We start from the raw sequence: 16,496 nt of genomic DNA on the forward strand, positions 1-16,496 counted from the left end.
GTTCTGCTAAATATTCTGCAATAATTTAAATGGGAAAAGAATTTGAAAAAGGATACTTGTGTAAGTATAACTGAATCAGCTTACTGTACACCTGAAACTAACACAACATTGTTATTCAACTATAATCCAATATAAAATAAAAATAAAAAAAGAGAAACAAAACCAGAGAAGCATCCTCTCCCCCCAAAAAAAGTTAAAAATAGAGTTACTATATGATTCAGGAATTCTACTCCTAGGTGTATACTCAAGAAAACTGAAAATGTATATTTGCACAAAAACATGTATATAAACATTCATAGCAGCATTATTCATAATAGCTCCAAAGTGGAAGCAACTCAAATACCCATAAAATGATGAATAGATAAATAAAATGTGATATAGCCAAACAACAGAACATTATTCAGCTACTTAAAAAGGAATGGAGTATTGACACATGCTAAAACATGGATGAACCTCAAAACATTATATGCAAGAAGCTATACATGAAAGACTACATATATTGAAAGATTTCATTCATATGAAATATCCAGAAAAAGCAAATCTATATAGAAAGAAGTAGATTAGTAGTTACCTAGAGCAGGAGGGAAAGAGAGGAAATGGGGAGTGACTGCTAATTGGTAAACAGTTTCTTTTTGGCGTGATGAAATGTTCTAGTCTATGGTGGTGATGGTTGCTCAACTCTGTAAATTTACTAAAACCCACTGAATTATCTACTTTAAAGGATGAATTTGGGGGCTTCCCTGGTGGCTCAGTGGTAAAGAAGCTGCTTGCCAATGCAGGAGAGCCAGGTTTCATCCCTGATCCAGGAAGATCCCACATGCTGTAGAGTAACTAAGCCCATGTGCCTCAACTATTGAGCCTGTGCTCTAGAGCCCAGGAGCTACAATGTCTGAGCCCACATGCCACAGCTACTGTGCGCCCTAGAGCCCGAGCTCTTCAACAAGAGAAGTCACTGCAATGAGAAGCCTGTACAACACAACTAGTCCCCCACTCACCACTACTAGAGAAAAGCCTGTGCAACAGCAAAGACCCAGCACAGCCAAAAATAAATAAATAAATAAAAATTATTTTTTAAAAAAGGATGAATTTGATGGTATGTGAATTACAGTTCAATAAAATATTTTTATCAAAAAAAAAGGCCAATAAGGTGGGGAGGGAAAGGAACTTAAATACAAAATTGGCCATTTACACTTAAAAAGATAAAAGAAAAATAAAACAGATGGCTAGCCTGTCTTTCCTGTCTTAAGAAAGGCTAAACGGAGGATCTGATCAGGTCAGCGGGAATTATTACTATGATAAACTGCTTGGAGCAAGAGAAAAGAAAGGGAATTTAAATATCCTTTAAAAATTGATAATATGGGTCAAGGAGGCAGAGGAGGAATTTGACATTTTCAAGTTCATCCCACAATTCAGGTTTGAACAATTGTTTCCAATTCAGGCTGCGAAGGCACTCTTGGAAACAGCTATCTAGTCCTGCCTGTTCTGATCAAGGTCTTGAAAGCATAACTGAAAAGTGCTGGCACAGTTTATCCCAGTCTCGGGCTTGGCTATGATGCCAAATTTAGCCTCTGGCAACTTCTTTCTGTTGAGAGTCCCCGGGGACTCGTTTGGCCTCCTTTTGGAGAGCTGCAAGGGAATTTGCTTCTGGACGGTGGCCTGGCAAGCGAGGAGTGGCTCAGCCGGCTGCCTAATCTTCTATTAAATTAATGATAAAGTGTACCTGGGTACCTTCACTGGAAGATCAGTTCTCTATATGTGGGGGTTGGACTAGGAGTTTTCCAGATAACCCGAGATAATTGCCAGCATTAAATATTATAATCACCTTGAGAGGAATTCTTTTAGAATGTATTATATACATGTCTGCCTTTTTGTACTTAGGCTTCTTTTTTCCAACTGATAATGAAAGTATTACATGCCATGAGCTTCCCTGGTGGCTCTGTGGTAAAGAATCCTCCTGCCAGTGCAGGAGACACGGGTTCGATCCCTAGGTCCAGAAGATCCCCTGGAGAAGGAAATGGCAACCCACTCCAGTATTCTTGCCTGGGAATCCCATGGATAGAGGAGATCGATGGGCTACAGTCCATAGGGTCGCAAATTAACAAAAAGGGAAAAGTGGAAAATATAATACTATTCTCCTTCCCTAGAGTTAACCACTGCTAGTAGCTGGATGTGTATTCTTTCAGACTATTTTTAAATTGTTTATAAGCATCGATACACACACATACATACAACTTACACATACAACTGACACTCAAAGCAGGTTTTTTAAAAACTTAAAAAAAAAAACCCCACAAATGGGGGACTTCCCTGTGGTCCAGGGGTTAGGACTCTGCCTTCCAATGCAGGGGACATGGGTTCAATCCCTGGATGGGAACTAGATCCGATATGCTGCAGGGCAACTAAGCCTGGGCATGACAACTAGAGAGAAGCCTGCACACCCCAACAAAAGATCCCAGTGAAAGATCCCAGGAGCCACAACTAAGACCCAATGTGGCCAAATAAATAAATATTAAAAAAAAAAAACCCACAAATGGGATCATACTCTACCTCTTGGTTTGTCCCTTGCTATTCCTTTTAATACATCCTGGAGACCTTTCCATGTCAGTACATTGTCAGTACAAGTAAATCTACCTTATTCTTTTTTATGGGCCCAAACATTCCATGGAATGTTTATACTATAATTTATTTAACCATTCCCTATTGATGCATATTTCCTACATTTTCTCATTATGATTTCTAAACATGAACTCATACGTGTACATCTTTGTGTACATGTGAGATACTTGGGGGCATAGATCTTAAGAAGGAGGATTACTTAGATTTTTGATACATCTGGAAATTATTTTTGCAATTTTTTACTTTGAAATAATTTCAAACTCACTGAAAAGTTGCAAGGGTAGCACCATGAACTTCCATAACCTGTTCACCTCGATTCCCCAATTGTTATCATTTCATTACATTGCTTCTTCTCTTGTTTCCCACCCTACATATATGTTATATACATGCAGTCTTTTTTTTTTTTTTCCTGAACCATTTGAGGCATCTGATCCACTGTGGACATGAAGCCCTAACCTCTAAATACTTCAATGTACACTTCCTAAAAACAAGGACATGCTCCTAGAACTTTAACAAAAGCATCCAAATTAGAACATAGATATATAAAACTTTGAGTTCACACAAATTCCTCCAATCCAAGATTACAGAGTTCATTATGGGCTTCTCACTTTCCATGTTTGCAACTCCCTCCTCCAAAAGAGAGAAACCTGCTGTCACCATTCTCCTTTATTCCCTCATTTGCCCAACAACACTGGATAAAATAAAAGGCCTGCATGGCCCAGCCATGCAGGCCTCTACCTTGCAGGCTGTTGTCTCTTCAATCCTTGACCTGGACTGTGCCAGTTTCTGGGAAGGTGAAGAATAATTTATTTTTGAATATTGTGATATAAGAAATATATCTTTTTGTTTGTTAGTTTAATGGATAACCAGGGGCTTCCCTGGTGGCTCAGCGATCAAGAATCTGCTTGTCATTGCAGAAGACATGGCTTTGATCCCTGATGTGGGGAGATCCCACACGCAATGGAGCAACTAAGTCCCTGTGCCACAACTATTGAGCCTGTGCTCTAGACCCCGGGAGCCGCAGCTACTGAGCCCACTCACAGCAACTACTGAAGCCCCCATGCCCTGGAGCCCATGCTTCACTATAAGAGAAACCACGGCAATAAGCAGCCTGTGCACCTCAACTAGAGAGTAGCCCCTGCTCTTTGCAAGCAGAGAAAAGTCAGAGCAGCAATGAAGGCCCAGCATAGCCAAAACCAAACAAATAAATAAATAATTTTTAAAAATGGATAATCAATTGTCTCAACACCTATTTTCAATTATTTTGAAATGTCCCCCACATATGGTTGTATCAGGATTTGATGATCTATTCCCTTTCATTAATCTATTTTTTATAACTTTTTTGGGGGGCTATGCCATGTGGTATGTGGGATCTTAGTTCCCTGACCAGGGATGGGAAACCATGACCTCTTAACCTCTTAACTATTGGGCCACCAGGGAATCCATCATTAATCTATTTTTTAAATTTGTGATCCATTACCACAATTTATGTGATTACATATTTTGATATCATGCAGGAAGAGGCCTCTCATTACACTTAAAAAAAAAAACCTAGCTATTCTTAAGTGTGCATTCTTCCAGATGAATTTTAGAATTAGCATGTCAGTTTCATTAAAAATCCTATTATAAATTTGATTGGAATTGCACTGATTTAGTAAATTATTTGGGTAAAATGGCATCTTTACAATATCACGAGTCTTCCCATCTGGTCGCATGGTATGTCTTTTCATTTACGCAGTTTAAAATTGTCCTTTAGTGGATGTTTGTAGTTTTCTTTACGAGGGTATTGCATATACAGTTTTTTCCTAGTTTAAAAAACTTTTTGGTGGCCATTATTAGGGAGAGCTTCTTATCTTCTTTCTATGTGTTTTGTACACTGTACAGATTATGCTACATATACAATTTTGTACCCTGTTTTTTTTTTTTTTAATTCTTTTAAAACTATTTATTTATTTGGTTGTACTGGGTCTTCGTTGTGGCACACAAGTGTATCTTCGTTGGGGCATGCAGGATCTTTACACGCAGCATGTGAACTCTTAGTTGTGGCTTGTGGGATCCAGCTCCCTGACTTTTTGAATATGATTAGAAAGTAACAAAGGGCTTCCCAGGTAACTTAGTGATAAAGAATCCTCCTGCCACGCAGGAGACACGGGTTCAATACCTGGTTTGGGAAGATCCGCTGGAGAAGGCAAGTATTCTTGCCTGTAAAATCCCATGGAGCCTGGTGGGCTACAGTCCAAGGGGTCACAAAGAGTTGAACACGACTTTGCAACTAAACAACAACACACAACAACAGAAAGTAACAACATTGTGAACAAACAAATGGCAGTGTCATAATTTGAGTTAATGCAGTGAGAATCTGTGTGGGGACAAAAGCCATGCAAGATTGACCATGGAAGGCCATTATCTCCTTAAACTGGCAACTTCTGGCCTTGCATGCTTACTCTGTGGTGTTCATCTACACACTTGACTTTTCAAAAAATATTGATTTATGTATTTATTTGGCTGCATCAGGTCTTAGTTGTGGCATGTGGGATCTTCGCTACATCATGCAGGATCTTTCCTTGTAGTGCCTGAACTCTCTAGTTGTGGCACATGGGCTCAGTAGTTGCTGTGTGGAGGCTTAATTGCTCCAAGGCATGTGGGATCTTAGTTCCCCAACCAGGGTTCGAACCCACATCCCCTGCATTGCAAGGGGGATTCTTAACCACTAGAGCACCGGGAAAGTCCTACACACTTGACTTCTTTGCATTTCTCAACGTGATATAAAATCTCTCACATCTTCAGAACTTGACTATGCGCCTTGTGGAACTGTTTACATAAAGTCGAGTGCTTCATAACTCTGAGAAAGGCTGTATACTGAATATAATCTAATTTTCTCAATTACTCAGGACTCATACAGACTCAGATTTAAAATTTTTCTTCCCCAAGCCCTATGGAGGTACGTGGAACTCTTTTACCCTGTGTTAAAGGCACTAAATTGCTATGCTTTTTGATCATTAAGTCGATACTTATGCCTCTTTTCATCTCTACCCTGCTTACAGACCTGCAGCCTTCTCTTCTCACTGCTATCTGCATGTCTACATGGGATAGTTTCTCCTCCCTCTTCTAGTTTACTGCTTTTAATTTTTTATGAGTTTGGAAACCAGATTGCCAGGTCGCTTAGAATCGAATCCAAGTAAAAATTAATAGCCTCTGAGAAAGGGCTTCGATAAATCCCTAGGAGTAATAGGCATGATCTCTAGGGCATGGACTTCGGTGAGCTCTATTTTGTTTTTGCAGAGGTCTTTTTCCATTTCCTTTATTTCCGTGGTTCCTTGCTGCACTTCAGATAGATGAGATTGTCAGAGAGCAGAGTTTCACACAAATGAAGTTGCATTACAATCATCAGGTTGGTAGCATACCATTAAAATGCCCTCTTTCCTTTCCCTCTACTGAACTCTGATTCTTTACTTCCTTTTGTTCTTTTCACTGTGTGTGTCAGGTTGACTGAACCTAGAGAAATTGTTTCTGGAGTTTCAGGTCCAGTCAAAACCTTCGTTTCCCTTGCCTTTTCTGTCTCCCACCTCTTTTCAATAATTAAAACATCTCCACATTTCACATCCACAAAGCTATAATTAAAAAATCATTTCCTTGGTACAAATGAACTTACTTACAAAACAGAAATAGAGTCACAGATGTAGAAAACAAACTTATGGTTACCAAGTGGGAAAAGAAGGGAGGGAGAAAGGAGTAAATTGGGAGATTGTGACTGACATATACATACTACTTCATATAAATAGATAACTAATGAGAACCTGTTGTATAGCACAGGGAACTCTACTCAGTACTCTGTAATGACCTATATGGGAAAAGAATCTGAAAAAGAGTGGATATATGTATAACTGACTCACTTTGCTGCACAGCAGAAACTAACACAATATTGTAAATCAACTACACCCCTAGAGAAATCATTAAAAATAATTTATCTAAGATCTCTTTTGATTAAAAAGAAATTGTGTATTCTGTTATATGAAGAAAACATTGACAACTTACACAACTCTACTGCATTCTTGCCTTTTTTTCTTAGTCATAGCTCATTGATAAGGGCTGTGGTACTAAACCATGATTGTGTGGTCATTCTCTTTACACCAGTCATTCTCCCTTGGCTACTGATGGTCTCTCTTAATATTTAACTAACTTGCAACTACTTAGGTGCTTTGAGTGAGGGGATGTGGCAGGTTCAATAAAACCCACACAATACTAGAGAATCAACTACAACTTCGTATCTTATTAGTAGGGGGTCAGTGGCATCATCTTTGTATTTGGGCACAATAAATACCCTCAGTGATGACAGTTTTGTGATTTCTTTAGCGTGTTGTCCTTAAAAAAAAAAATGTTTCAACTATGAGTGCAAAATGGGTGGTCACCGATGTTCACTGTTTTAACTCTGGATCAACTCAAACTTTCTTATACAATGTGATTCTTCAGTCATTTTTCATGTATTTGCAGATGAATGAACGTTTTAAGCTTTTACACAGCGAAACAGCCTATCAATCAAGAGTTTATTTCCAGCAGCATCATCATTTTCAACATTTGTTTATTTGAACATTTTATTGCATTTGTATCACTATTTATAAATATGAGTAGAAAATGGAAACACTGATACTAGTAATAAGAAGCATGCTGTGTGCTTAGTCACTCAGTCGTGTCCAGCTCTTTGCAACCCTGTGGGCCATAGCCTGCCAGGCTCCTCTGTCCGAGGGGATTCTCCAGGCAAGAATACTGGAGTGGGTTGCCATGCCCTCCTCCAGGGGTTCTTCCCGACCTGGGAACTGAACCAGGGTCTCCTGCATTGCAGGTGGATTCTTTACCAGATGAGCTACCAGGGAAGTCTCTCAATTAAGAAGATATATTTCCTTAATGTAATACAATTGAGCAAAGGTGGAGTCATTAGCTACATATAAAGCAGGGACACTATCCTCGGTCAGGTAGATGTTAGGACAAAATTAGAAAATATACTATATGCTGGAAATACTTTATCAAAGATCATATCTTAAACATGAGTTGCAAATAGCAACTGAACACTATTTTCAGCTCTTTGGGGGAAAATGTTCTTGTAATATGCATGCATTTAATTTTTTCATAATTGGTTTTTGTATATGTTAACAGGATTGTATTAAGAAATTGGGTAGGAATGGGGAGGAAATAAAATAGGGGTTCACTCTTAGAGAGTTCCAAGTGGAACTTACTGTCCTTTTCCCTTTCAAGTGTCTTTTGTTGAGTTTACATTATCAATACTAAGTACCTTCAAGCTCTGGAGAGAAGGAAGAGGTCTGTGCCTAAAACACAAACAGATGTGCTTTTGGCCTGTTGCTTCTGTGTCCTTTGCTGACTTCCCTTTCCCCACATAAAGGCATTCCTCAAGGTTCAACCATAAACTAGGGTGTCTGATTTTATTTAAAAATTTTTTATTATTTTTTATATTTATTTTTAATTGGAGGATAATTGCTTTACAATACTGTGTTAGCTTCTGCCATACCTCAACATGAATCAGTCACAACTATACATATGTCCCCTTCCTCTTGAACCTCCCTCCCACCTGGGTGTCTAATTTTAAATGGTAAATGTATTTTCAGCTATTTTCAATAGCTAACAAACTGATAGGGTATGGTGGACTTTCCTGGGTCCAGTGATTAAGGATCTGTCTGCCAGTGCAGAGGACAAGGGTTTGATCCCTGGTCTAGGAAGACTCCCCATACTGCAGGGCAACTAAGGCTGTGCACCCTAGAGCCTGTGCTCTGCAACTGCAGCCACTGCAATGAGAAGCCTGCATTTTGCAACTAGAGAGTAGCCCCTGCTCATCACAACTAGAGAAAGCCTGCATGCAGCAACAAAGACCCAGTGCAGCCAAAAACAAATAAATAAATAAAATCTTAAAAAGGGCACGGCAATAAGATGAGGGTTCTTTGAGGAAGTTTGGTTGAAAGGTCAGCTAGATCCAGAGCCGTGTCCTCAGTTCTGTAGGGCCACAAATTCTAGCCTGTCCATAACATAGAGTGGACTGGACTCTATGTTATGGGTGGACTCTATGTCAAAGGATGATTAAAGCTAAATATAAAATCATGAGAAATTATATTTTCCACAGGGCCAATGTTTAATTTTAATATGCAAAATTGAACATGGATTAGAATGGTTATGGTGGTAAGAATAGTATTTTCATCCTCTCCTTTTTACAGATCTTGATTATTTAATAAATTTAATTCAAAAACATGTATTTAGCATCTATATGAGATAGATGCCACATGAGATAGCTGCTGAATAAATATATATACACAATTAGTATACACACACACATATATATACAGACATTAATTCTTAGGTAGTATGCTCTATTAATTGTAATGAAAATCTTCCTTTTCATTTTTTATTCAAATATTCTGGATCTGTATTTTAATTTGGATTTTGTCACTTACCGTGGGATCTGGGGCAAATAATTTCGAGTCACAATGTTTTCATCTAGTAAAATGGGCATAATAATTCCAACTCTGAAGTTTTCATGAGGATTAGAGCAAATAAAATAACACGTGAAATATCTAGGCACAGGCATGTTACATTGAATGGTAACAGTCCACAGAGACTTTCTGTGGACCAGGTATTTCTACCTATACCAACTTAAGCCTCACATCAACCCTATAGAGTAGGTATAGTTTTTAAAGCCCAATTAACAGGTGAATATCTTGAAATCTAGAAATGTAGAATAACTGGCTTATGGTCACGCATTTAATATTGGGTGGGCCAAAAAGTTCGTTCAGGTTTTTCAATACATCTTACGGAAAAACCAGAATGAATTTATTGGTCAACCCAATAGACTGTTGAGTTAGGATTTGAATGCAGTCAGTCTGGGTCCAGGGTCCACGCTCTTAAACACCTGTGCTAGATTCCCTCTCCCTGAGTATTCAGTATCTTCCCTTTTCTCACCTAAATTCCAACTCTCTATTGACTATTTCCACTTGTGTGACTTTCCATTATCTTAAATCAGGAATTTCCACCTGGAGCCTATAGGGTGGGTTTCAGTTAATATATTCAACCTGTAATTAATCAGACTTCATATATAAATGGTGGAAATGTGGCTCAAACAAGCGTAGCCATGGAGGAACTTCAACAAGTGTCCTGAAATCCAAGGATAGGGGTGTGATGAATCCATGAGCTCAAATGTATTTGAGCATTCTCTGTTTTCTGGGCTCATGGGTTAGGAAAAACATCAGTTAACAGTATCCATAGCTTCAGCTACTAGGGAGAGATTGACTTGATCCTTTGGATGTAAAGTACAAACATTCCAAAAAGGGCCTTAAAGTGCCCAAAAACGGACTTAAAGTGCCCAGCTGGCATCAAGAGCTGTCTGGCAGTCAATTCCATGGGTGTCCATTACAAATTGTATTACATGTCTAAGTATACATTTTTTTCTCTGAAAAAGGATCCATTGATTCTGTCAGATTCTCAAAAGAAGTGATTTGTAACTCAAAAACAGTAAAAAAGTACTACAAACACAAAGTATGCCAAAACTGTCTCTTTCTTCTCCTATACACCAGTCCTTCTGCCTCCTCTGCTTCTGTCACAGGCAGCAGTCTTCTAGACAGTCTTGTCACCTTGTTGTATTCTGATTTCTCACCGTTCTTTACCCTCTGTGTTCAGTTATTCAGAAATAATAGTAGTAGTGCTCAGTTGCTCCATCGTGTCTGACTCTCTGTGGCCCCATGGACTGTAGCCTGGCAGGCTGCTCTGTGCGTAGAATTTTCCGGGCAAGAATATTGGAGTAGGGTGCCATTCCCTTTACTCCACGGGATCTTCCCAACCCAGGAATTGACCCCGCATCTTCTGCACTGGTAGGTGGATCCTTTACCACTAGTGCCACCTGGGAAGCCCCCAGTTATTCAGAAAGGTTTGTTAATTCTTCCCATGCAATGGCTGTTGGAATTGTTCCTTTCCATCTTTACTGCCACAATTCTTGACTATAGCTGTCCTCTTCTTTACCTCCTTAAACGATATTAATAACATCTTCTGAACCAAATGATTATTACTGGTCCCTCCTTGCTCAAGTCTACTCTATTAGATTATTTTTAAAAGATATTTATTTATTTGGCTGCGCCAGGTCTGAGGGGTGGCATGCGGGATCTTTCATCTTCATTGCGGCATGTGACTTCTTAGTTGTGACGTGCAGGCTTTCTTTAGTTGTGGTGCCCATGGGGGCTTCTCTAGTTGCAGTGCATCTGCTTAGTTGCCCCAAGGTGTGGGATCTTAGTCTCCCCCCTGCAACCAGGGATTGAATTTGTGTCCCCAGCATTGGAAAGTGAATTCTTTAACAGTGGACCACCAGGGAAGTCCCTGGTTCACATTTTAAAAAATATTGTAGTCTGTATTCTCTTTCACATCTTATATCCTGAGGTTAACTGATAAGGGACAAAGTGTATGTTTGGGTTCAGACTGGGGTTCTGCCAGCCATTCAGTGTGACCTTGACTTAACTAACTTCTCAGAGCCTCTCCATCCCCCTTATCTAGAAAACTGAGATAATAATACTCCCCTGATAGGATGTTGTGAGAATTAAATGAGGTAGTATATACAAGGCATTAAGTAAAGTATTTGCAGCCAGTAGGTACTGGTAGCATCACCGACTCAATGGACATAGAGTTGAGCAAACTCTGGGAGACAGTGAAGGACACAGGAGCCTGGAATGCTGTAGTCCATGGGGTTGCAAAGAGTCAGACTCGACTTAGTGACTGAAAAGTGAAAGTCTCTCAGTCCTGTCCGACTCTTTGCAACCCCATAGATACTCCATGGAATTCTCCAGGCCAGAATGAGGGGGTGGGTAGCCGTTCCTTTCTCCAGGGAATCTTCCCAATCCAGGGATCGAACCCAGGTATCCTGCATTGCAGGCAGATTCTTTACCAGCTGAGCCACCAGGGAAGCCCAGTAACTGAACAACAGGCAATCAATCAACAACAGTGGAGTTATGGCTCTATTCAGTAGGGAGTTAAAGGCAGGCCTGGTGGTTAACTTAAGAGATTTGGAGGTATGGGGAAGACCTATGCCATATGCAGAGGTGAGTAACTGTGCAGAGTTGATAGAGCAAGGAAGCTCATTTTGAATGGTATAGATCAGCGGTACCCAACCTTTTTGGCACCAGGAATCATTTTCATGGAAAAGAATTTTTCCATGGACCAGGGTGGGGTGGGGGGGTGGTTTGGGGATGATTTAAGCACATTACATTTATTGTTCATTTTATTTCCATTATTATTACATCAGCTCCACCTCAGATCATCAGGCATTAGACCCCAGAGGTTGGGGACCCCTGCTATAGATGGCCTGGAAAGTTGGGAGGTATATAGTATGGTTGGGTCACTTTATGGACAGTTATTTACAGGTTTCTCTTACATGGCATACATTAAGTCATAGACTAAATTACCATCTTGATTAGAATGGAGTTTTAATAGGTAAAAAAAAAAATTAGCATTCTCAGCATTTCAGGTATTAGTGACAGAAAAGGGAATCAGGGTGAGGAGTTGAGAACAGAGGTGGCTTCTCTTTTCAGTGCTGCTCTCCATCCCTACTGTACCCCACCCCTACCTCTGTCAAGGACAGACTGTTTCTGCCACAACGTTAACAGCATGGCAGCACATTGCAAGAACTATGTGGAGGAAAACTGGCTGACTAGAATCACGTTAGATGATGTAAACAGCAAAAGAGTAAGTTCATTCCAGTGGACACTGGCATTGCTCAGTGTGAACATGGGATCTTGGAAAGGTCAGCCAAAAGAAACGGAGACTGATCTTTGGAAGTATGATGAGGATAGCGAGTCAGAGTTACTCACTTCATCAGAGCAAGAGACCCTGTGGGTTATAGTTATTAGAGCTTACTGTGGGAAACTCCAATAAAGAGTTCTGCTGCTAAAATTGAACAATTACGGTGTTTTTCTAATTTCCAGGAAGAATGGATCTAAAGGTTTTCATTTTGTGAACTGTTATTAAACTTTGGATATTTTCTAGTGAAAAGTTGCAGACAAATTTCAAAGGAAAAACACAGATGCATTATTTCTTAAAAATACATTTTTTTTTTAATATGGGGGAGATCTGCACAAACATAATATAGCCAGATTTAGTGCTGGTAAAATTGCAACAAATCTATATGGCAGGATTCAATCTAACAATATTTCATGGTGTTCCACAATGAGCACCATAATTTCTGAGTGCTGCCACCTGAACTAGTTTGAAAACCAACACATTACACCCCTGACTGCCTTTTGTTATTTCTTGGGGGAAAGGAATGTTATTAGCTCAGTGAAACTCACAGGCAAAGGCTTACAATCAAAGTAATCTTTAAAATAAATTTTAAAAGACCAAAAGAGAATTAAATAGGGTAAATTTGAGTGCAAGAAAAACATAACAATAGCTAAAGTTTCCTGAGCACTTATTTTATACCAGGCTCTGTGATAAGTACTTTTCAAACATAATTTCATTTAATCTTCCCAACCATCCTGTGAGGTAACATTACCCATATTAGATGCCTGCATGCATGCTCAGTCGTGTCCGACTCTTTTCAACCCCATAGGCTGTAGCCCGCCAGGCTCCTCTGTCCTGGAATTTTCCAGGCAAGAATACTGGAGTGGATTGCCATTTTCTACTTCAGGCCCACATTAGGTAGATGAAGAAAAACAAGTCTTAGACTTGCTCAAGGTCACATAGGCTGGGAAGTAGTAGGTGACACTGAGATTCAAAGCCAGGTTTCTGGATTTCAGTCGTGATACTGTTGTAATGCCTCTTTGGTGTATGCTATTTTCACAAAAGCCTAAAATTTTAGAGATACAGTAAAGCCCACCAATCTTTTTGCACCAACATTATCCCTTGTAATCATTAACTAGATCAAGATAGTGAACATTTCCAGCAACCCAGAAGACTCCCTCCTGCCCCCTTCTCAGCCAATTCCTCTGAAGTAATCACTACTCTGCCTCTATCACCATAGATAAATAGCTTTTAGTTAGAGCGATCTAACTTTCTGTAGTCACCAAAAGATCCCATATACCAATCCTTCATCTTTCCAGTTTAGCTGTAGTATTTAAACCTGCTCTAGCTCTGACTTTTTAAGAACTCACTGTAGACACTAGCTGTTGTGCATGGCTTCATATTTCTTTCATTATTCTGAAATTAATACTAACTTGGGAAAAAAAAAAACAAAGAAAATCCTGGATGAAGTAGATTAAAGGACTGTTGCCAAAACTCTCTGGGCTCCCCAGGTGGCTCAAAGATAAAGAAATCTCCTGCAATGCAGGAGACACAAAAGGGGCAGGTTCAGATTCCTGGTTCAAGATGATACCCTGCAGGAGGAAATGGCTAGCCACTCCCTATTCTTGCCTAGAAAATCAAACGGACAGAGGAGCCTGGTGGGCTACAGTCCATGGGGTCACAAAGAGTTGGACAGGAGTGAGTCACTGAGCAGCCGGCACCAAACCTCTCTATGGCAGAAACCCCACAGACACAGTTTGCTTGACTGAAGTAATTTGGTGCATCAATTTCCAATCATGGTGTCTCATTAGGGAACAGATGACCAGGAAAGGTCATCTCAGTTCATGGAACAGAAGACTAGCCAGGCAAGACTGGTAACAGCGATAGCTTTGCATCATTTTACAGTATGCCAACAAATTCATGTCCAGATATCTTCCACAGTTGAATTGCTGTTCTATGAGACAAGAGAAAGAAAGAGTAAGGAGAAGACCTAGGTAGAGTCAAGTGAGGGAAATAGGACCTCAAGGAGGCTTTATTGCGGTGGCTTTCCGTGCTTTGCCTACTAGCTGTTCAAACTACATCACTTCTTGTCCAACCTGGCAGTGACAGAACCGGTGTCACAACTTCACCTCAGGCTCTCAAGCTGCGGTTGGTGAATTTCAGCAATGATTCTAGAAAATAGATCTCTCTTCTCTTTCTCTCTCCTCCATTCCTGGTTTTGCACTTCATTCCGTTTCCTACACCAGTTGACTACAGACAGCATTTTGAAGCTGTCTACAGACTACAATTGAATATCAGGGAAAGAAGAACTGACAGCTATAGGACTCAAAGACTCTAGGAGCGACATGTGTATGAGGTGACTTAAGTGGGGGGAAATCTGGAGGACCATTCTGGCCATCAAAGCAGCAGGACAGGCCCAGAAGTGGGCGCACGTGACAGCAGCAGCACCTCGAGAGTGACATCACCGTGGGGGCGGAGCCGAACCATCCCGGGCCTTGTCTACTATTGAGCTCCCCTCCCCTCTTCCCCACTGAATGCCCACGACCCCGCCAGTCAAAGCCCCCTGAGGAATCAGAAATGCCCGGACCTCACAGAGCGGCAGAACCAGGGCCCAACCTCTCGGCGCAGAGACGGGTTCGGTCTCGGCTCTCTCTCCTCGCCACTCCCCACCCCCAAGCGGTGGAGGGGGCGGGGGCGCGCGCGCTCCACCACGCACGCGCCCCCACGCACGCGCTCTCCCTCCGCGCTCGCGCTCCTCCCCACCCCGGCCCGGAGGGGGCGGGGCTGCGGGCGGCCTCGGAGGGTGCGACGCCCCCGGCGCGGCGGCGGCGTTAGCGAGCGGCCGGCTGGGCGCGGGTTGCAGGGCGCGCTGCTCCGGCGGGGCCCGCTTGGCACCGCCGCCTCGTGCGAGCCGCCCGCCCGGCGGGGTAAGCTGTGAGCGCTCCGAGCGTCGGATCCGGGGCCACCGGCGCTGCCCTCCCGCCGCCGCCCTCGGTGCCTCCTCTGGGCGGCCCCGCCCCCGTTCCCATCCCCCTCGCGCTCACCTCCCGGCTGTGCCGCGCGCGAGGCGGAGCAAGTCGCCCGCCGCCGCCGCCGCCGCGCTGAGGGGCGAGAGCCTGCACCCGCGCCGCCGCTGACAGGGGGACCGCCGCGGGCTGCGCTCGCCGCCGGGAGGCCCTGCCGCGCCTTTCCCGGACGCAGACCCACCGCGGGCGTCGGAGCGCAGCGAGGTGCTCTGGGATCGCGGGCGGCGCCGGCGGGCGGCGCGGTCCTCACAGGAGACCCCGGGGACTGAGGCTTGACCCGGAGGTGCAGCGAGCCCCCCTCAGAGCGGCAGGTGAGAGACCACGGGAGCCCGGGAAAGGAAGGTCGCTTCAGTGACAGGGGCGTTCGCCTCCGACGCCCGGGCTCTAGGGAGAGGGGCGGAGGCGAGCGGGGAGGCAGCGAAATGGGCAGCGGAGTGCCTCCGGTGTGTAGGGCGTGGGGAAGGTTGTTTCCCAATGTGGCCCTGGGGGTAGCTTCGGATGAGTCCGGGATCGGTCACTTCGGTGTCACCGAAGGTGTCATGGAATTTGGTACGGAGAGAATCTCCTGATGACAGGGACCCAGGAGGAGATGCGAGACAGATTGCTAAACGTGGCAGGGAAGGTGGTGCAGAACGAGTTGCAAAATGTGCCCCCAGAATGCAGTATAAAAGTAGTTGTGAAATGTGCCAGGTAAGGTACAGGGTGGGTTGGCCTGTATGGGGTTGAAATTCACAGGAGAAGTGTTCTTAGTGAGATCGTTAATTTCTCTGGGAAAGGAGGCGTAGTCTAAGAAGAGATTAATAAGGCTTATGGCTAGATATTTTATCACAGGAAGTCGAGAGGAGCTATGATATGCTATTTTTTGAGATAGAGTGAGTGCCCACGTGAAAGAAACAAGCAAATTGTGTCTGGTTGTGAGATGGGAAAGAAAAAAATAGGGCTAAGATAATTCCGGTTTGCCGTCAGCGTGTAGAGTACTGATACAATTGCAGTCTGTGTTCTATTCCAGGTGTAGGATGTTTAAAATGGTTTTCACCAAACATAAACAATGATAATTAATATTAGGAAGATTTGGGTGTCTTTCACTGTCTTCTCCCC

At 42.5% G+C, this 16,496-nt stretch overlaps 1 protein-coding gene and 1 long non-coding RNA gene across 5 annotated transcripts in view; one reads left to right on the forward strand and one right to left on the reverse strand.

The window, feature by feature from the left end:
* LOC145541106 (uncharacterized) overlaps positions 1 to 15,120 on the reverse strand; it is a 39,673-nt gene extending 24,553 nt beyond the window's left edge. The window contains exon 1 of the long non-coding RNA XR_014078778.1: positions 14,960 to 15,120. This is a non-coding gene — a long non-coding RNA (uncharacterized LOC145541106). The remainder of the gene's footprint in view (positions 1 to 14,959) is intronic.
* Positions 15,121 to 15,194: 74 nt separating this feature from the next.
* The window catches only part of TANC2 (tetratricopeptide repeat, ankyrin repeat and coiled-coil containing 2), a 363,447-nt gene continuing 362,145 nt past the window's right edge, over positions 15,195 to 16,496 (forward strand). For all 4 annotated transcript variants that reach the window (XM_081576541.1, XM_081576540.1, XM_081576542.1 and 1 more), the window contains exon 1: positions 15,195 to 15,709. The gene's annotated coding sequence lies outside the window, so the exon portion shown is untranslated. The remainder of the gene's footprint in view (positions 15,710 to 16,496) is intronic.

The sequence above is a fragment of the Giraffa tippelskirchi genome, chromosome 3 (genome assembly GCF_054371585.1).
Source record: "Giraffa tippelskirchi isolate mGirTip1 chromosome 3, T2T-mGirTip1v1.2.pri, whole genome shotgun sequence".
NCBI lineage: Eukaryota > Metazoa > Chordata > Mammalia > Artiodactyla > Giraffidae > Giraffa > Giraffa tippelskirchi.